General features: G+C 42.5%; 1 long non-coding RNA gene across 1 annotated transcript in view; it reads right to left on the bottom strand.

Moving 5' to 3' along the window:
• Positions 1-7194: 7194 nt before the first annotated feature.
• Positions 7195-21827, bottom strand: part of LOC105467572 (uncharacterized) — a 29575-nt gene continuing 14942 nt past the window's right edge. Inside the window, exon 5 of the long non-coding RNA XR_978970.2 lies at positions 7195-7402. This is a non-coding gene — a long non-coding RNA (uncharacterized lncRNA). The remainder of the gene's footprint in view (positions 7403-21827) is intronic.

Here is a 21827-nt window from a genome sequence, read left to right as displayed (position 1 = left end):
GGGGCTCACCCTACTCCAGAATAACCTCATCTTAGCTAATTACTCTACAAGAAACCTTATTGCCAAATAAGGTCACATTCTGAGACACTGGGAGTGAGGAATTCAACATAGGAATTTGGTGGAATGCAATTCAACACATAACCCCTGTGAGATCAAGAAAGGTCAAGATCATCTACCTTTCTTACCTTAGTTTCTGTGCTTCTAAAACCGGGGATAATCAAGAAGGATAAATGGGACCATACGTGTGAGCGTCCCTAGCACATCATAGATGCCCGCACAGAGGAGGAGCTCAACAAATGCTGATTCCTTCCATCAGTGACTCTCGGCAGAGATACACAAAGCCCCGGTCCTCATTCCTTTACTCATGGCCTTGGCTCACTCTCCTCCTCCTTCTCACCCAGGAAAGCTGACAAAGTGATTAAGCTAAAACTTAAGCATTGAATCTATTCTCCAAAAGGATGCTTGCCGTTGAAGTCTGTTTGGGGGCATCATTTTTGTACTCCCAAAACTGTGACACGTTTGTGACCCGCAAAGCCCAGCCCCGCCATGAAGATAAAGAATGTGACAGCTGCACCGAGGGTGACCGCTTTTCAAGCACTGCTCAGGACCATCAGCACAGCTCAGTGTGAATAACTGCAACCTCCTTTCTCCCTCTCTCTCCCCCTCTCATCGGCTTCGACTCACAGGCTGTGTAATTCAAGTCATTAATTTTTTCCATTCAGTGCACTGCCAATTTCTTCTCATTTTGTTCCTGGAAATCTCTTGTGTGCGTCTTCTAAATTTAAAATAAATACACTGTACATAATTGGATGCTAACCAGACAACACTGAGCAATCATACTTTCTCATCGATTCTGCAGATGTATTCGCCTCCAACACGGAATAGGAAAGGTCTCTGCGTGTTCTGGATGAAATGGTAAATGGAACAAGTTGTCCTCACGTTCTTCAATATCAGTATTGGCCTTTAGAATATTTCCCCGGTTATGATCTTACTTGAAATGAACAATGAAAGGTTCTTGCACCAAAAATAGACATCCAAATTATTCTAGCTGCTACCATTGTGTGCTCACAGGGTTGAGTGGAAAGAGTCTAAGTGCAGGCCTCAAGAGACAGGAGATGTGGCTGCAGACGTGCCACCAAGAGGGTGGGTCATGGCAAGGAAGCACTTATTTACACTGGCGATTTCAGTATTCTCAGCTATGCAATTAAGAACTTGGCCCAGATCCTTTTTTTTCCCCCAAAGCATAGGATGCATTCTTGAGATATACTCAAGATGATTTTGGAAGTACAGAACTATGACATTAAATAGCATCAGATCTTGTGGAAGAGACAGAAAAACACCCCCCAAAGAATCCATTTGCTCACCTGCATTTCCTAGCCCTCTTGTTTGCATTAGGTGAGGCCGTATGACTAGCTCTGACCAATGAAATGTGTACAGAAATTATGTGTGCCACTTCCAGTCTCAGATGGCGGGAAGCCTGTGCACGGTTCTCCAAACTCTCTCTTCCTCACACATGGTGGCAGAGAGTGCCTTGCATTACAGATTACCCAGTTCTAAGATGGTGGAGCCTTCATCAGCCTAGCCTGCTGAGTGACTGGGCAGAGGAGAATCCCTACCAACCTGTGTAAAACACATAACATGAGTTAGAAATAAACATTTAATGTGTTAAGACACTGAGATTTTTAAACATAGAATATAATCCAGCCTGACTGATATTCTCATATTGAAAAAGTCATCTCTTTTTAAATTCTACCTAATTCTTCTGATTTCATCACGGAAAAAGTCTCTGTTGGTGATAGTACATCTTTAACATTCTTTTCTTTTCTTTCTTTCTCTCTCTCTCTTTCTTTCTTTCTTTCTTTCTTTCTTTCTTTCTTTCTTTCTTTCTTTCTTTCTTTCTTTCTTTCTTTCTTTCTTTCTTTCTTTCTTTCTTTCTTTCTTTCTTTCTTTCTTTCTTTCTTTCTCTTTCTCAGGGTCTCACTCTGTCACCAAGGCTGAGTGCAGTAGCATGATCACAGCTTACTGCAGCCTCAACCTTCCGGGCTCATCTACATGATCCTGCCACCTCAGCCTCTCAAGTAGCTGGGACTACAGGTGTGCAACACCATGCTCTGCCAATTTTTTGTATTTTTTGTAGAGGTGAGGTTTTGTCATGTTGGCCAGGCTGGCCTTGAACTCCTGGACTCAGGTGATCTGTCTGCCTTCGCTCGGCCTCCCAAACTGCTGAGATTACAGGAATGAGCCACCCTCCCTGGCCCTTTTATTCTTATAATCTCACCTTTTAACTAAAAGAGAGCAGACCGGGCTCAGCATTTTTCAGCAGGCAATAATACCTGGTATATTGGTTTGTTAAGTCTACCATAATAAAATACAACGGAGTGGCTCGTTTAAACAACAAAAATTTATTTTCTCATAGCTCTGGAGGCTAGAAGTCTGAGATCGAGGTGTCAGCAGGTGTTTTCTGAGTCATCTTTCCTGGGCTTGCAGATGGCTGCCTTCTCTGTGTCCTCACGGGGTCTTTCCTCTGTGCACGTGCATGTCTAGCCTCTCTCTCCTCTCTCTTTCTCCCTATCTGTCCTAATCTCCTTTTCCTATAAGGACACCAGTCTTACTGCATTGGGGCCCACCCACCATATTTTAACATAATTACCTCTTTAAAGCCTTTACATCCAAATACCGTCACCTTCTGAGGTTCTAGGCTTTGGGACTTCAACATATGAATTTTGAGGGAACATAATTCAGCCCATGACACCCAGCTAGAGTTTTAGGACATTATCTTTCACTTGTTTTTGGAGATATAAATGTTGCTTTCTATTAATGCAAGACATGCCAGTTTTCCATTTATAAATTTGATGCAAATTTTTCATAAATATACATGTATTTAAATAGTAGGAAGCTTGATTTAAAGTAAAACATAAGAATTAATAGTATACCAAAAATTGTGAAGGGAGACGCAAATGGCTGAATTTGGGGAAACATTGCCTGGATGATTTCTTTTTTTTTTTTCTTTTTTTTTTTTTTTGAGACGGAGTCTCGCTCTGTAGCCCAGGCTGGAGTGCAGTGGCCGGATCTCAGCTCACTGCAAGCTCCGCCTCCCGGGTTCACGCCATTCTCCGGCCTCAGCCTCCAGAGTAGCTGGGACTACAGGCGCCCGCCACCTCGCCCGGCTAGTTTTTTGTATTTCTTTAGTAGAGACGGGGTTTCACCATGTTCGCCAGGATGGTCTCAATCTCCTGACCTCGTGATCCGCCCGTCTCGGCCTCCCAAAGTGCTGGGATTACAGGCTTGAGCCACCGCGCCCGGCCGCCTGGATGATTTCTAAAGCCCGTTCCAACTCTTAGTTTCTTTCTTATATTATTTTAATTTTATTGCTTATGCATCCATTTAATTGAGTGCCTGCTATGGTTTGAATATGTCCCTCAAAGTTTCTGTGTTGGAAAATTGTCATTGTCACAGTATTCAGAGGTGGGACCTTTAAGAGGTGATTAATAGATTAATGCCATTATGGAGGGAATAGGTTAGTTATCTGTGGAGTGAGTTCCTGATAAAAGGATGAGTTTGGCCTGATTTTCTCTGTGTCTCCCATACTCACTCTTCCACCACATTATGATGAAGCAAGAAGGTCCTCACCAGATGCTGACACCATCTTTGTGGATTTCCGAACCTCCAAAACAGTAAGAAATACATTTCTTTTATTTATAAATTACCTGGTCTGTAGTATTCTGTTACAGCAACAGAAAATGGACAAAGAGGGTGCATACGAAGTTTCACATTAGTGTTGGACATTAGAGTGATCATAGAGTCAGATGAATGATACCATCAGACCAAAGAAAGAAAGAATTCAATTCTACCTGGGAGAATCAGAAAAGGCTTCCCAGAGGTGGTGACAAGCAGTATATTTTGGACTTTTCAGCCACACACAAACATGGTCTCCTCATTCTTGACTCAATATTTCCTGAATTTTGAATGTGTACAAAACACTGTGACGATGCACCAAGAAGACACTGTGACTTTAAGAGGAGAAAAGAAGCTAATTAGTAGCAGAGAAGACCAGACATAAAATCATGACTTGCATTTAGGGTTGTACTTCTTCCAGAGATGATTTTAAACATGTTTGGTTTTTTTCCCCTTGATTAGAAACTTTACATTTTCCTAGAATCTAGTTGTCTGATGTGAAATACATATTGGAAAAATTCAGGCATAATTGTGAAAACATATTTCTTAATCAAATGTAACCACAGGAGGAAAACTATTTCATTGAATGAACTCCTCTGAGGAGACAGAGTTTGTTTTCGGAGTAATTCATTAAATGTTTTAACCATTGGTCCCTGTCTTGGTCATTCAGCAAAGCACAAATATTTTTGGAGCTCCTACTAGATGCAGGAACTGTTCTAGATGCTGCAGATACTGTGGAGAGTAAGACCAACAAGGTTCCTTCTCCTGGGGCTTACACTTACACTATGGCAGGGAAATTGACAATAAGCAAACAAATAGATGAGAGAGGATCAGACAGAAATAAGCACTCCAACAGAATGAACATAATGTGATGAGATAGGGATGATGGGAGAGCATACCTTGGACTAGGGGAGTTGGGAAAACCTCTCTAAGAGGCTGATCTTAAGATGAGATCTAAGTGATGAGAAGCAGCCAGTGAGAAGAATATTACAGATTAGGGAGGAGCTGGGCATGGGCCTCAAGGTAAGGAGGAGTATGTGAATTTCAGAAACAGAAAGCGGGCCTGATTCTGCAGCCTGTTGGGCAGAGGAGACTGGCAGGAGGCAAGGTCAAGGTCAAGGAGGAAGGTCGGGGTGAGATCACGCCTAGAACCTCGTAGGCCATGGTGAGGAACTGGGATTTGCTCAGGTGCAAGGAGAGCCACTGGAAGTTTCTGAACAGGAAATGGCATGATCTTGTTCAGCATAACATCTGCCTGTGTGAACATAGAGGCTAAAGAGTCCAACTGCCCAGCTCCAAAGCTTAGCATCCCCACCTACCAGCAGCCAGACAACCTCTCCAAGTTCAATTTCTGTACCTTGGGGTCAAACCCAGCTCAGAAGATGAGAAACAATGCTGTACAATTTCTCCACAGCAGGAGTTGGCAAACTTTTTTCTGTAAAGGATCTGTTGTGGGTTGAGTTGTAGCCCTCTAAAATTCATATGTTGAAGTCCTAACCCTCAGTACCTCAGAATATGACTTAATTTGGGAACAAGGTCATGCTACACTTAACTTGTTAAAATGAGGTCATTCTGGAGTAAGGAGGGTCCCTAAGCCTATATGACTGGTGTCCTGATAAAAGGGGAAATTTGGACAGACAGCACACAGGGAAAACGTCATGTGAAGATGAAGGCAGAGGTCAGGGCCACACTTTTATAAGCCAAGGAATGCCAAAAATTACCAGGAAACCACCAGCAGCTGGGACAGAGGCTTGACGTAGGTTCTCCCTCACAGCCCTCAGAAGGAAGCAACCCTGCCAACACCTTGATCTTGGACTTCCAGCCTCCAGAACTGTGAGAAGATAAATTTCTGTTATTTAACCCACTCAGTCTGTGAGACTTTGTTATGACAGTCCTAGCAAACTAATGCAGTGCTTCCTTAGTAAATATTTCGGGCTTTGCAGGCCAGATGATCTCTGTCATACTACTCAACTCTGCCGTTTTAGCACAAAAGCAGACACAGATAATACAAACAAAGGAATGCAACTGTGTTCTAATAAAGCTATTTACAAATATAGGCAGTGGGCAGGCTGGACTTGGCCTGTGGGTTGCAGTTTGATAACCCCTGTCCTACAAAAATGTCTACTTCATTTTGCCCACCAAAGGCCGGCTATTGGGTAACTTCACTTTTTTTTTCATGGAGACCTTGCCTCTGTTTGCAATTTAGTAATAATAAGAAGAACTAATATTTACAGAGTAATTAATTTGTACCTGGCTCCATGGTAAGTGCTTTATTGAATTTCCTTACTTAATACTCCCAACAACCTAATGGCATAGGAATTGCTGTTTCCAACTCCATTTTACAGATGAGCAAATTGAACACAAGTGAGTTAATTGAGTTGCCTAAAATCCCACAGCAGGATTCAACCCCGGCAGCCCGACCATTACTCTAGTAAAACATACATAGAAGTAACTTTCCACTGCCTCAAAAAAAAAAAAAAAAAAAAAAAAAAACATTTTCTGGCTCTTTCCTCTCGTGCTCATCTCCTAGCCTTTGGCATTTTTTTCTTTTTCCAGCATAAAAATGTGTTTAAGTCATTTCCCCTCCAATTAAGATGTGCAATCCTTTCCTTCCTAGGGAGCAGTCAGCTACTGCAGATGATTTTGGAAAAATTATTCATTTGTCTTATTTCTGCATGTTGGAGCAATTATTCCTTTTTACTTATGATCATTCTTTTAAAAACAATACCATACCTTTAATAGTCCCATCAGTATTGTTACTTTTGCAAGGATGATGGGCTGATAGAGCCATATGAATAAACTAGTACATGGAAACTCTGAGGTTTGATAAGAGCAGTTGATGAGCTGTGAACAGTGGTCAAGTTTTGCTGTTTCATTTCTTCAGCCTCGTTTATTCACCTGTTTCTCTTCATTTCTACTGGCGCCATCCCAGACCAGTCCTCTTTATTTCATGGCTGGATTGTTGCAAGTTTGTCCCTATGTCCCTGAGCTATTTTCTTTCTCATTTTTTCCTGTCTGGTATATCAGATTCATCTTCCTAAAATATCTCTTTAGTCCTATCACTGTCCTTCTGGAGAACTCCCAGTGGCTCCCCACTGCCTCCCAAATCAGGCTCCTCCAAGTGACCCCCCACCCTCACAAACATGGCCTTTTAGATTTATGTGAGTATGGTATTACTTTCAAGCCAAATGTGTTTTGAGTTGCAACAGAGCATCTCTGATTTGTATAAAACATTTCTCATGCCAAAAATGTCAGCATCACCCATAAGAATTCATGAACTTAAAGAAGCAAACAAAATTAAGGGTATATAAAAACAATCCATTCCACCAAATTCACCAATCAGTAGTGATATGTGGCATCCACACAATAAGCATCCTTCCTACCAGATGGGGAGAAAGAAAATTGAACCCAAAATTCAATCCACACAAAGGAAATATTCCACCCAGTTAGAAGGCTTTTGTCCACGTGTGAGCCAAGAAAGCACTGAATCCATTTTTGAAATATATGTTCTATTAATCAGGATAACACAGCTGCCATAACAAATAGGTCTCCAGATTTCAGTAGCTTGACATGCTAGTTTATTTCTTGCCCCCACAGCAATGAATGGGTGTTCCAAGGCAGGCATTTTTGGTTGGTGGACAGCTTTCCTCCACGTGGTCATTCAGGGTTCCGGCCCTCTTCCCTCTCTGGCTCCACAAGAAGAACTCATTGTTGTCAGTTTCACCTGCTGATGGAAGGGAAAAAGGTCTGTGTGGAGCAGGCATGCCTGCTTCTTAACAAACCTATCCCAGAAATAATACCCATGACTGGAGCTTGACCCTATTGGCAAGAACAATGGCACCTGGACATAAGGGGGTCTGGGAAATGAGTCCCTGGTTGGACAGCCACTTCTGAACAATGGCCTCATACTATGGGAGGGCAACTGTGGATTGAGGTGGACAGCTAGGTGTTCCAGCTATATAGAGAGGCCGTTAATATCAAGTTCAATGGTAACTTGATCCTCAGGCTAAATATAACTTGTCCAGGTTATGACAGGCAGGCAAAACCTGAAAAATAAAAACAAAGCTATTATTCCTAAAAATTACTTTTTATTACACAATTTTACCTGGTTAACTCCCATTCATTCTCCAATCTCAGCCCAGTCATTACATTCTCAGTAGAGCCTTTCCAGATATTTCTGCCTAAGCTGCATTTCTGTTTTCTATACACTTCTAGCCCCACAAACTCCCCATCTGTAACACAACATGTGTGCAGTTTTACATTTGTGTGTACATGAAAGCCTCTCTGCCTCGTTAGACTCTATGTTTCATGAGAGCAGGTATATAAATTGTTTTTCTGACTACCTTGTTCCCAATGTCTAGCACAGGAGCAGGCACACAGTAGGTTCTCACCACATAATTATTGATTGAATAAATTAAATAACATTTGTTCATTGCAGAAAAAATGGAAATACAAATACACACACAAAAAATGGACCTTTAAAATCATCTATAAGCTCTTATATGGGTCAGCTATTGCTGAGTTAATGCTGTGTAACAAACATCCCCCCAAATCTTGATGACTTGCAACAACAATGTTTATTTCTCACTCAAAGTTTTGTGAGTTGGCTGTGGTGGCTTGACTTTGGGCTTCAGGTCTGGTCCAGACCTGACATAGATCTTTTGCCATGACCTAGGCTAAGAGATCAGTAACTACCTGGGGTGGATTCTTCTCATGGTGCTGGACAGTAGTGCAAATGATCAAGCCAATCCATGTACACGGTTAAAATCTCTATTTGGATTTGGTATATGTTTTCACTGTCCATATTCAATTGGCCAAAAGCAACATGGCCTTGGGAGACAAAAGAAGGACTCTCCTTCAGTGAACCTTGACAAGAATGGAAAGGGGTGGAAGAAAACAGGGCAATCTATTGTGTTCCCATCCTAACTTTGTGCTCCATATGTTTAAATATTGTGTGTGTAGCTGTATACATAGATATATTTTTAATGCTAATCATACTGTCTTCTAATCTTCTAAAGGCAGAATATTTAAAGTTAGAGAGATCCTGAGGAGGAGACACAATGGGAGGCATTATCAATATATGAGCTCGAGTGTATACAGAGTATTTTATTAATTCCTGCAGTGACTTACAAAAAAAAACCTGCAAAAAATCTTTCAATCTAAACTGTGTTGGAACTATGCCCTGGCTTTATTTATAGCTCCTTTTAAAAAATGAATGAATCATGACTCATTAATAAGTGTAGCAGGAATAACAAAACTGGGACTTACTTCTTGTCTTCAAATATTGCCATGCCTAAACCATTCTAGAAAACATACACATATGCAAAAGCATTTCATCACTGCTCAGGCTGGTTCTGGTGCTTAACAATTCTCAGAGACTAGAAGTCCTTTCATCTCTCAGCACTTTAAGTCTTTCTCAGTAGACAAGGAAAACAACAGGCCATCCCTTATGAACATTTCCTTCGAATCACCTTTATGTACCTCGTGAGTGACAGGAGCTGATTTCTTCTGTAAACCAACAATAACCAAGTACTTAAAAGTCACTCTCTCTTTCTCTCTCTCTCTCTGCTGTCTCTCTGCAAGCTTTTGGTGTATTCAAATACAACTGATGCCTTAAATCCTGACTTATTAAATAAGAAGGGAACGGTTTACTGTGATCTTATGTGGAAGCTGCTCAGATGTCAGGTGAAATGTGAATGAGAAAATCAAGGAGAAAAGACCTTTTAAGTGCCTCTTGGTGCGTTCATATTTGAAGGGGGAAAATGTACTTGTTCAAACATTTATGTTGCTGTATTTCCATTTCTACCACAAGTAGATTCTTCCACCCTAAGATGTCCTCATATTATTTTTGACATATTTTTTTTGGTCTTGAACTAAAAAGTATTGAAGTTGAAATAAAGTTGAAAAAATGAAATTAAAAAATCACATATTTCTAATTAAAATGGATATAAAACAAGACTCAAGGCTCAAGCTGATGACTTGAACTAGAACTTAAGGATTTCAAGCAACCAAGAGCCAGCCCAGGTGGTCCAGCCTCTCCCCCGTAGACATGTGCAGGACAGCACCTGGCCCCATGCTCTCCCTCAGTCCCCGCTCCAAAAACTTTAGCCTCCTTCCCTCAGAGGAGGAACTGATGTTAGGGTTGCACAATTCTGTTTTGAGACATCAGACAGCAAAATGATGTTGTAAAGCCGGTAAAACAATCACCCATCTTCCCAGACTCTCCTTGGGTCTATTTGCTTGGAATCTGGCATTTTCATTTCGCCTGCTTGACAGAGTTCCCCTCTCACCTTCTTTCCCAGGACTCATCTGTTTCTGCTCTGCCTGCCCACCCCCTGCATTTGACCACCCACCCACACAGGTGGTCTGCAGTCGTTTGGGGGATATGCCACCCAGTTAATCCAAAAAGCCAGCAGTTTTGAAAAAGATGCCCCTCTTCCTGGGCCTTGACTCCTCTTTCACGGCCGCTAATTCCATTACCTGAGAAAAGGCAACACCTGGAAAACCAAGGTGGGTGTGGTCAATATCAGAGCATGCAGCGGGCTGGACAGGGGTTGGAAACCAGCTCTTAGAAAGTGGTATGATTTGGATCTATGTCCCCACCCAAATCTCATGCTGAATTGTAATCCCCAGTGCTGGAGGTGGGGCCTGGTGGGAGGTGATTGGATCATGGGTGTGGTTTCTCACGGTTTAACACTATCTCCCTTGGTGCTGTTGTAGTGATCGTGAGTTCTCATAAGATCTGGTTGTTTAAAAGTGTGTGGCACCAACCCTGCCTCTCTGTCTTCCTCCTGCTCTGGCCATGTGAAGTGCCAGCTCCCCCTTCACCTTCTGCCATGATTGTAAGTTTCCTGAGACCACCTCAAAAGCCAAGCAGATGCCGGCACCCTGTTTCCTATGCAGCCTGCGGAACCATGAGCCAAACAAACATCTTTTCTTTATAAATGACCCAGTTTCAGGTATTTCTTTATATTAGGTTGCTGCAAAAGTAGTTGTGGTTTTTGCCATTGCTTTTAATAGACTTGTGAGAAGAGATTAATACAGAAATTGTGCCCTGTTTCTGCTTGAGCAGTGTTTTGTTTATTTCTTTCTGCATAACAGACCAGCCCAACATTTAGCAGCTTAAAACAATAACACTCATGTTTAGCCCTCTCCATTCTGGAGGTTGACCAGACAGCTTTTCCGCTGGTTGTATTTATAATCTCTTATGTGTTTCTAGCCAGATGGCAGCTGGGGGTAGGGTCGTCTGGGGGCTCAGCACTGAAATGCTGGGAGCCCCTCCCTCTCTACAGAGTGTTGAGTCCTCTCCTTCCCACTGGGCCTCTCCAGCAGGAAAGCTGTACTTTCTACCTGGCATTCAGGGCTCCCAAAAAGCAGAAAGGAGAGCTGCCTGTATGGTCTGAATGTTTGTGTCTCCCCAAAATTCCTATTTTGAAACCTAATCCCCAGTGTGACAGTACTAGGAGACATGGTCCTTGGCAGATGATTAGGGCTGAGTGCGGAACCCTCATGAATGTGATTAGCGTCTTTGTAAAAGAGGCCAGAGGGAACTTGTCTGTAGTTTCCACCATGCGAGGACACAGCAAGAAGGTGTCATCTAGAGCCGGGCACAGTGGCTCATGCCTGTAATCCCAGCACCTTGGGAGGCCAAGGTGGGCAGATCATGAGGTCAGGAGATTGAGACCATCCTGGCTAACACGGTGAAACCCCATCTCTACTAAAAATACACAAAATTAGCCAGGCGTGGTGGCAGGCACCTGTAGTCCCAGCTACTCAGGAGGCTGAAGCAGGAGAATGGCGTGAACCCGGGAGGCGGAGCTTTCAGGGAGCCAAGATCGCACCACTGCACTCCAGCCTGGGCGACAGAGCGAGACTCCGTCTCAAGAAAAAAAAAAGAAAAGAAAAGAAGGTGTCATCTAGGAACTGGAAAGTTCCCACCAGATACCAAATCTGCTGGTGCCTTGATCTTGGATACTGAGCCCCCATAACTATGAGTGATACATTTCTGTTGTTTAAAAGCCACCCAGTTCATAGCATTTTGTTGTAGCATCTGGAACTAAGACACTGCCAGACCCACTGAAGTCTCAGGCTCAGGGTCAGCAACGGTGCACTGCCACTTTACTTGGCTAATGCTATGCCAGGGCCAGTCAGAAGAGGGTCAATAAACTCCATCTCTTTTTTTATGAGACGGAGTCTAGCTCTGTCGCCCAGGCTGGAGTACAGAGGCACCATCTCGGCTCGCTGCAGCTTCCACCTCCCAGGTTCAAACAATTCTCACGCCTCAGACTCCTGGGTATCTGGGATTACAGGTGAGTGCCATCATGCCCGGTTAATTTTTATATTTTTAGTAGAGATGGGGTTTCACCATGTTGGCCAGGCTGGTCTTGAACTCCTGACCTCAAGTAATCTTCCTGCTTTGGCCTCCCAAAGTGTTGGGATTACAGGCATGAGCCACTACGCCCGGTCTAAACTCCATCTCTTGTTGGAGGGGTGGGAAGAGAGAGACAGACGAAAAATTTCTGGCCCTCTTTGATTTGGAAGGACTTGTTTTCAATGCTCTTCTGCAGTGGATTTCACCTAGTCCTGGTCCTTTGTGCTTGAGCACATTTTTCTTGGGTTGCGTTCTTATTCTTGGCTTTCAGTATGTTATATCACTGAGTCCTTGGCCTGGTAACTGGCTTCACTACTCCATGCTTTCAGTTCATTTGCTGCCATTTCTTTTGCTTGGAAGATGGCACAACATGTACATGGTGTGCATGTGTGTGCTTGCATGTGTGTACATATGTATGCAGGTAGTCACTGGGGAACAAAACAAATGATACAATACATCAGGAAAGAAACGATTCGAGTGCTAGGTGACATTTAGTCTCATCTGACACTGAAAATTCTGGGACTTCAAGCAGTTTTCAGAGTTAATGTTTATTAGATCCATAAGAAAACGTAAACAAAGTGAGAGATATTGGAGCATTTTTAGTCAGTAATTACTGCGTCCTACTGGTTTCAGGGATTGCTTTGAGTGGAGAACATATTGCAAAAGGAAATTCCCATCTCACTATCCTTTTCATCAAGCCTATTAAGCTAATGATTTTATTTTAACAATGCCTTTCCCCACAGCCAGTCTGCCTTGGCTATAGACTGCCAGGCATGGTTACTAAACACCCAGAGACTCAAGCGATTTTAGCAAATTCTATTTTTAAGTTCTCTTGCATAGTCTCCAGGGCCATGAGGTGGCTAACATCAGCTCCATAGATTCCAGAATCTTCTGCTCCCACTAGTCTGAGTCTTGATTTCCTTCAGGTGCCTCTGGAAGTTTCTGCCCAGGACTTCGATCTCTGAGAGCTGGATACCAAGGGGGAGCTGTCCTTCAAGGGGAGAAGAGAGCACTCCTAACCCAAGATGGGACCCTCAGGGAGCTGTGCCAACGTGGGCAGAGTCCTGAGTGCTTCCAAGTGGCCCTGCTTCTCTTTTCCTGGCAGCTGACAGGCTATTTGCCACCATGCCCTTGCCGGCTCGGCTTGTGGTCACAGATACATGTGTACCAGGTTTCTGAGTGTAAAGGTTCCACCTGAGCCAGGTGAAGGCTGATGCCCTCGGGCAAAATTTCAAAATAGTCAAGCTTATTTATTGGTGGAATTATCTCCCTTTGGGGGATCATTTTTCCTCTGAACCTTCTCTCCCAGTGCCCCACTTGTTACTCTCAAAGTCCCCACCTGGCCCACCCTCACTTTCCAAGCCTTTCCTTTTAGTACGAGGTTGCATGGCTCTCAAATGCTCCCTGGTCCATTCCATTACAGCCCCCACCCCATTCCTCTTCCACCCTAAAGCTTTGCTTGCGATTCCTACTTCCATTTGATATTTCAGCTGGGGTTCAAGGCAATGACCGGTGATTGGCAGGCTAAAGAGCTCCAGGGGCAGACATATACGGTGAAAATTCCAAAGGGGTCAACATGGGTGGGAAGGAAGGATGATTCCCCTCTGCTCCCCTACCCTAAGACAGCCCACCTGGCAGCCACTCAGGAAACAATAACCATCATTCCAATGGAGGTAATTACCCCAATCAGCTCCATCTCAGCGACATGTGTGAGAGAAATTCCCCTTAGGAGGAAGCCAGATCTGTCTTCTCTCAGTCCACTGGACTTACAATCAGGAAGAAAACACACAGATACATTCCTGGAATTTATTTCTTACAGAATTTGAACTCTCCACTCTGCCTTGCTCCCACCACCAAACAGGGTGTGTGTCAGGGCAGCTGCTGGTCCAGAAGGTTGTCTTTCTTCCAGCTAGAGGCGTGAGCTTTTCTTTTGGGCAGACCCAGCCCCATGCCCAGGTGCGCGATTGGACCTTAGTGCCCCCACCTCCCCTGAAGTGTCTGTCCGCCTTCCGAGAATATTCTCCCCAGCTGAAATCACATAGCTCCAGTCTGACTGTCATGTGGTTTAAATAAAAGTTTATCATTTTTGCCTACATCAGACCTCATTTCAGAGAGGACTTGAAGCAATTTACAAAAATACACAACATCAAATTGAAAAATTACACATAAGTAAAAATCAGATTCAAGGAAAATGTAAATAAAGTGATATTTTGTTTTATGAACAAGGGAAAGTCAGAATTCAGATATAGTCTGGAGAAGTGGTTCTCAGTCACAGCTGCATATTGGAATTACTCGGGGATCTTTTAAAATGGACATCTCGGTCCCAGTCCTCAGAGATCCTGACTTAGGATGGGGTGTGGCCTGGGCATTGGGATTTTTAAAAGCTAAGTGATTCTAACTTGCAGCCAAGGATGAGAAACACTGGCCTAAGTGGAGCCTGCTGTTATTACAATGAAAATACAGATTTAGTTGTGAACTTCTCAGCAGGGAAAGCAAAAAGGGAAACTTGATCAGTTTCATAATACACATTGTCCCAAAGACAGGAAAGCTTTCTCTGCCTCTGAAGTCTGCAGGAAATCACTGAAACATTTTCTGGATAGTTGTGTGTGCATGCACGTATTTCTTGGGTCATTTATATGCATTTGTATATCCCTTTTATGCAAATGGACTCATACTGTATTTGCTCTTCTGCAACTTGCTTTTTTCTCTTTTTTTTTTAAATTATACTTTTAAGTTCTGGGATATGTGTGCAGAATGTGCAGTTTGTTACATAGGTATACATATGCCATGGTGGTTTGCTGCACCCATCAACCTGTCATCTACATTAGGTATTTCTCCTAATGCTATCCCTCCCCTAGCCACTCCCCGCAATAGGCCCCAGTGTGTGATGTTCCCCTCCCTGTATCCATGTGTTCTCATTGTTCAACTCCCACTTATGAGTGAGAACATGTGGTGTTTGGTTTTCTGTTTCTGTGTTAGTTTGCTGAGAATGATGGTTTCCAGCTTCATCCATGTCCCTGCAAAGGACATACACTCATCCTTTTTTATGGCTGCATAGTATTCTAAGGTATATATGTGCCACATTTTCTTTATCCAGTCGATCATTTATAGGCATTTGGGTTCGTTCTAATTCTTTGCTATTCTGAACAGTACTGAAATAAACATATGTGTTCGTGTGTCTTTATAGTAGAATGATTTATAATCCTTTGGGTATATACCCGGTAATGGGATTGCTGAGTCAAATGGTATTTCTAGTTCTAGATCCTTGAGGAATGGCCACACTGTCTTTCGCAATGGTTAAACTCATTTACACTCCCACCAACAGTGTAAAAGTGTTCTTATTTCTCCACATCCTATCCAGCATCTGTTGTTTCCTGATTTTTTAATGATTGTCATTCTAACTGGCATGAGATGGTATCTCATTGTGGTTTTGATTTGCATTTCTCTAATGACCAGTGATGATGAGCTTTTTTTCATATGTTTGTTGGCTGCATAAGTGTCTTCTTTTGAGAAGTGTCTGTTCATATCTTTAACCCACTTTTTGATGGGATTGTTTTTTCTTGTAAATTTGTTTAAGTTCTTTGTAGATTCTGGATATTAGCCCTTTGTCAGATGGATAGATTGCAAAAATTTTCTCCCATTCTGTAGGTTGCCTGTTCACTCTGATGATACTTTCTTTTGCTATGCAGAAGCTTTTTAGTTTAATTAGATCGCATTTCTCAATTTTGGCTTTTGTTGCCATTGCTTTTGGTGTTTTATTCATGAGGTCTTTGCCCATGCCTGTGTCCTGAATGGTATTGCCTAGGTTTTCTTCTAGGGTTTTTATGGTTTTAGGTCTTACATTTAAGTCTTTAATCCATCTTGAGTTAATTTTTGTATAAGGTGTAAGAATGGGGTCCAGTTTCAGTTTTCTGCATATGGCTAGCCAGTTTTCCCAACATCATTTATTAAATAGGGAATTCTTTCCCCATTGCTTGTTTTCATCAGGTTTGTCAAAGATCAGATGATTGTAGATGTGTGATGTTATTTCTGAGGCCTCTGTTCTGTTCCATTGGTCTATATATCTGTTTTGGTACCAGTGCCATGCTGTTTTGGTTACTGTAGCCTTGTACTATAGTTTGAAGTCAGGTAGCATGATGCCTCCAGCTTTGTTCTTTTTGCTTAGGGTTGTCTTGGCTATACAGGTGCTTTTTGGTTACATACGAAATTTAAAGTAGTTTGTTCTAATTCTGTGAAGAAAGTCAATGGTAGCTTTATGAGGATAGCATTGAATCTGTAAATTACTTTGGGCAGTATGACCATTTTAATCATATTGATTCTTCCTATCCGTGAGCATGGAATGTTTTTTCATTTGTTTGTGTCCTCTCTTATTTCCTTGAGCAGTGGTTTGTAGTTCTCCTTGAAAAGGTCCTTCACATCCCTTGTAAGTTGTATTCCTAGGTATTTTATCCTCTTTGTAGAAAATGTGAATGGGAATTCACTCATGATTTGGCTCTCTATTATTGGTATATAGGAATGCTTGTGATTTTTGCACATTAATTTTTTATCCTGAGACTTTGCTGAAGTTGCTTATCAGCTTAAGGAGATTTTGGGCTGAGAAAATGGGGTTTTCTAACTATACAATAATGTCATCTGCAAACAGGGACAATTTGACTTCCTCTCTTCCTATTTGAATACCCTTTATTTCTTTCTCTTGCCTGATTGCCCTGGCCAGAATTTCCAATAATATGTTGAATAGGAGTGGTGAGAGAGGGCATCCTTGTATTGTGCTGGTTTTCAAAGAGAATGCTTCCAGCTTTTGCCCATTCAGTATGATATTGGCTGTGAGTTTGTCATAAATAGCTCTTATTATTTTGAGATACGTTCCATCAATACCTAGTTTATTGAGTGTTTTTAGCATGAAGGGGTATTTAATTTTATTGAAGGCCTTTTCTGTGTCTGTTGAGATAATCATGTTGTTTTTGTCATTGGTTCTGTTTATGTGATGGATTATGATTATTAATTTGGTATGTTGAATCAGCCTTGCATCCCAGGGATGAATCCCACTTGATTGTGGTGGATAAGCTTTTTGATGTGCTGCTGGGTTTGGTTTGCCAGTATTTTATTGAGGATTTTTGCATCGATGTTCATCAGGGATATTGGCCTGAAATTTTCTTTTCTTTTTTTGCTATGTCTCTGCCAGATTTTAGTATCAGGATGATGCTGGCCTCATAAAATGAGTTAGGGAAGAGTACCTCTTTTCTATTGTTTGGAATACTTTCAGAAGGAATGGTACCAGCTCCTCTTTGTACCTCTCAGAGAATTCAACTGTGAATCTGTCCAGTCCTGGACTTTTTTTGGTTGCTAGGCTATTAATTGCTGCCTCGACTTCAGAACTTGTTATTGGTCTATTCAGGGATTCTACTTCTTCCTGGTTTAGTCTTGGGAGAGTGTATGTATCCAATAATTTATCCAGTTCTTCTAGATTTTCTAGTTTATTTGCCTAGAGGTGTTTATAGTATTCTCTGATGGTAGTTTGTATTTCTGTGGGATCAGTGGTGATATTCTCTTTATCTTTTTTTTATTGTATCTATTTTATTCTTCTCTATTTTCTTCTTTATTTTTCTGGCTAGTGGTCTATCTATTTTGTTAATCTTTTCAAAACACCAGCCCCCCCAGATTCATTGATTTTTTTGAAGGGTTTTGGGTTTTTCATGTCTCTATCTCCTTCAGTTCTGCTCTGATCTTAGTTATTTCTTGTTCTGTTAGCTTTTGAATTTGTTTGCTCTTGCTTCTCTAGTTCTTTTAATTGTGATGTCAGGGTGTCGATTTTAGATCTTTCCTGCTTTCTCCTGTGGGAACTTAGTGCTATAAACTTCCCTCGAAGCACTGCTTTAGCTGTGTCTCAGAGATTCTGGTACATCGTGTCTTTGTTTTCATTGGTTTCAAAGAACTTATTTATTTCTGCCTTAATTTCTTTATTTACCCAGTAGTCACTCAGGAGCAGGTTGTTCAGTTTTCATGTAGTTGTGTGGTTTTGAGTGAGTTTCTTAATCCTGAGTTCTAATTTGATTGCCCTGTGGTCAGAGAGACTGTTTGTTATGATTTCCATTCTTTTGCATTTGCTGAGGAGTATTTTACTTCCAATTGTATGGTCAATTTTAGAGTAAGTGTTATGTGGTGCTGAGAAGAATGTATATTCTGTTGATTTTGGGTGGAGAGTTCTGTAGATGTCTATTAAGTCTGCTTGGTCCAGAGCTGAGTTCAAGTCCTGAATATCCTTGTTAATTTTCTGTCTCATTCATCTGTCTAATATTGACAGTGAGGTGTTAAAGTCTCCCACTATTATTGTGGGGAAGTCTAAGTCTCTTTATAGGTCTCTAAGAACTTGCTTTATGAATCTGGGTGCTCCTGTTTTGGGTGCATATATATTTAGAATAGTTAGCTCTTCTTGTTGCATGGATCCCTTTACCATTATGTAATGCCCTTCTTTGTCTTTTTTAATCTTTGTTGGTTTTAAGTCTGTTTTAGAGACTAGGATTGCAACCCCTGCTTTTTTTTTTTTTTTTTTTTTTTTCCCTTCCATTTGCTTGGAAAATATTCCTCCATCCCTTTATTTTGAGCCTATGTGTGTCTTTGCACATGAGATTGGTCTCCTGAATACAGCACACCAATGGATCTTGGTTCTTTATCCAATTTGCCAGCCTGTGTCTTTCAATGGGGACATTTAGCCCATTTACACTTAAGGTTAATATTGTTATGTGTGAATTTGATCTTGTCATTATGATGCTAGCTGGTTATTTTGCCCATTAGTTGATGCAGTTTCTTCATAGTATTGAGGGTCTTTACAAGTTGGTATGTTTTTGCAGTGACTGGTACTGGTTTTTCCTTTCCATATTTAGTACTTTCTTCAGGAGCTCTTGTAAGGCAGGCCTGGTGGTGACAAAATCTCTCAGCATTTGCTTGTCTGTAAAGGATTTTATTTCTCCTTGGCTTAATGAAGCTTAGTTTGGCTGGATATGAAATTCCAGGTTAAAAATTCTTTTCTTTAAGAATGTTGAATATTGGCCCCCACTCTTTTCTGGCTTGTAGGGTTTCTACACAAAGATCTGCTGTTAGTCTGATGGGCTTCCCTTTGTGGATAACCTGACCTTTTTCTCCGGCTGCCCTTAACATTTTTTCCTTCATTTCAACCTTGGTGAATCCGAGGATTATGTGTCTTAGGGTTGCTCTTCTCGAGGAGTATCTTTGTGGTGTTCTCTGTATTTCCTGAATTTGAATGTTGGCCTGTCTTGCTAGGTTGGGGAAGTTCTCCTGGATAATATCCTGAAGAGTGTTTCCTAACTTGGTTCCATTCTCCCCGTCACTTTCAGGTACACCAATCCAACATAGGTTTGGTCTTTTCACATAGTCCCGTATTTCTTGGAGGGTTTGTTCCATTTCGTTCTTTTTTCTCTAATCTTGTCTTTGTGCTTTATTTCATTAAGTTGACCTTCAATCTCTGATATCCTTTCTTTCACTTGATCAGTTTGGCTATTGACACTTGTGTATGCTTCATGAAGTTCTTGTGCTGTGTTTTTCAGCTCCATCAGGTCATTTATGTTCTTCTCTAAACTGATTATTCTAGTTAGCAATTCCTTTAACCTTTTTTCAAGGTTCTTAGCTTCCTTGCATTGGGTTAGACCATGCTCCGTTAGCTCAGAGGGGCTTGTTATTGCCCACCTTCTGAAGACTACTTCTGTCAATTCATCAACTCATTCTCCATCCAGTTTTGTTCCCTTGCTGGCAAGGAGTTGTGATCCTTTGGAGGAGAAGAGGCTTTCTGGGTTTTGGAATTTTCAGCCTTTTTGGACTGGTTTTTCCTCATCTTCATGGATTTATCTACCTTTGGTCTTTGATGCTGGTGACCTTTGGATGGGGTTTCTGTGTGGACATCCTTTTTGTTGATGTTGATGCTATTCCTTTCTGTTTGTTAGTTTTCCTTCTAACAGTCAGGCTCCTCTTCTGCAAGTCTGCTGGAGTTTGCTGGAGGTCCACTCCAGACCCTGTTTGCCTGGGTATCATCAGTGGAGGCTGCAGAACAGCAAAGATTGCTGCCTGTTTATTCCTCTGGAAGCTTCATCCCAGAGGGGCACCCACAAGATGCCAGCCGGAGCTCTCCTGTATGACATGTCTGTCAACCCCTGCTGGGAGGTGTCTCCCCATCAGGTGGCACAGGGATCAGGGACCCACTCAAAGAGGCAGTCTGTCCCTTAGCAGAGTTCAAGTGCTGTGCTGGGAGATCTGCTGCTCTCCTCAGAGCCAGCAGGCAGGAATGTTTAAGTCTGCTGAAGCTGTGCCCACAGCCGCCCCTTCCCTCAGCTGCTCTGTCCCAGGGAGATGGGAGTCTGATCTATGAGCCCGACTGGGACTGCTGCCTTTCTTTCAGAGATGCCCTTACCAGAGAGGAGGATTCTAGAGAGGCAGTCTGGCTACAGCAGCTTTGCCCAGCTGAATTGGGCTCAGCCCAGTTTGAACTTCCCAGTGGCTTTGTTTATACTGTGAGGGGAAAACCGCCTAGTCAAGCCTCAGTAATGGCAAACACCCCTCCCCCCACCAAGCTCTAGTATCCCAGGTCAACTTCAGACTGCTGTGCTGGCAGAGAGAATTTCAAGCCAGTGGATCGTAGCTTGCTGAGCTCCGTGGTGTGGGATCTGCTGAGCTAGACCACTTGGCTCCCTGGCTTTAGTCCCCTTTCCAGGGGAGTGAACTGTTCTGTCTCACTGGCATTCCAGGCACCACTGGGCTATGAAAAAAACAAAACAAAACAAAACAAAACAAAACAAAATTCCTGCAGCTAGCTTGGTGTCTGCCCAACTGGCTGCCCAGTTTTGTGCTTGAAACCCAGGGCCCTGGTGGCATAGGCACCCCAGGGAATCTCCTGGTATACGGGTTGTGAAGACTGTGGGAAAAGTGTAGTATCTGGGCCGGAAGGCATTGTGCCTCACGGCACATTTCCTCACGGCTCCCCTTGGCTAGGGGAGGGAGTTCCTGACCCTTTGCAGTTCCCAGGTGAGGCAACACCCCACCCTGCTTTGACTCTCCATCTGTGGGCTACACTCACTGTCTAACCAGTCTCAATGATACGAGCCAGTACCTCAGTTGGAAATGCAGAAATGACCCACTTTCTGCATGGATCTCGCTGGGAGCTGCAGGCTGGAGCTGTTCTTATTTGGTGGTCTTGCCCACAGCTCCCTTGCTTTCCTCTTTACTAGCATGTTGTCACACACAGATTTTAAGAACACTTCTGGTAGATCTGATCCAAGAGTAACTCAGAAGAACATCAGTGGCATCCATTCTCCCCTTTGGTAATTTTTAAGAAAAATAATGCTGCTGCCTCTCTCTTTATAAATGGTCACTGTTTTCTCCACTCCATCCCGTATTTTCTCCACATTTTTGCCTTCTTGGTAGCATTAGCAATTCTCAGAACAGAGAATAACCTAGAAATCCAGGTTTGATTAGCAAGTGATACCTCTAAAAAGTGCTTGCAAACCTCCTTTTATGGACCAGGGATGTTAACAGAAACTGTTTGACAGTTCTTCCTTTCCAGGGACAAAACTGATCTCATAATCTGTGACCATTATTCTGAAGTGAGAATCCATCAGGCTCTGCGTGTGGCTGTGAGAATGAACTTCCTATCCAGGGAGAGATCCGTCAGGGAAAGCCAGCCCCTCTATGGGGCAGATGATGTCAGGAAGTGGTGGTGGGGTATCATCATAGCCATCATTTTGCCTCGCTAAAGAAGGTATCAAAAGGGGACAGA

Source organism: Macaca nemestrina, chromosome 7, assembly GCF_043159975.1.
Source record: "Macaca nemestrina isolate mMacNem1 chromosome 7, mMacNem.hap1, whole genome shotgun sequence".
NCBI classification, from domain to species: domain Eukaryota; kingdom Metazoa; phylum Chordata; class Mammalia; order Primates; family Cercopithecidae; genus Macaca; species Macaca nemestrina.
The sequence above is the reverse complement of the archived record's forward strand: the minus strand, read 5'-3'. Positions and strand labels throughout refer to the sequence as shown.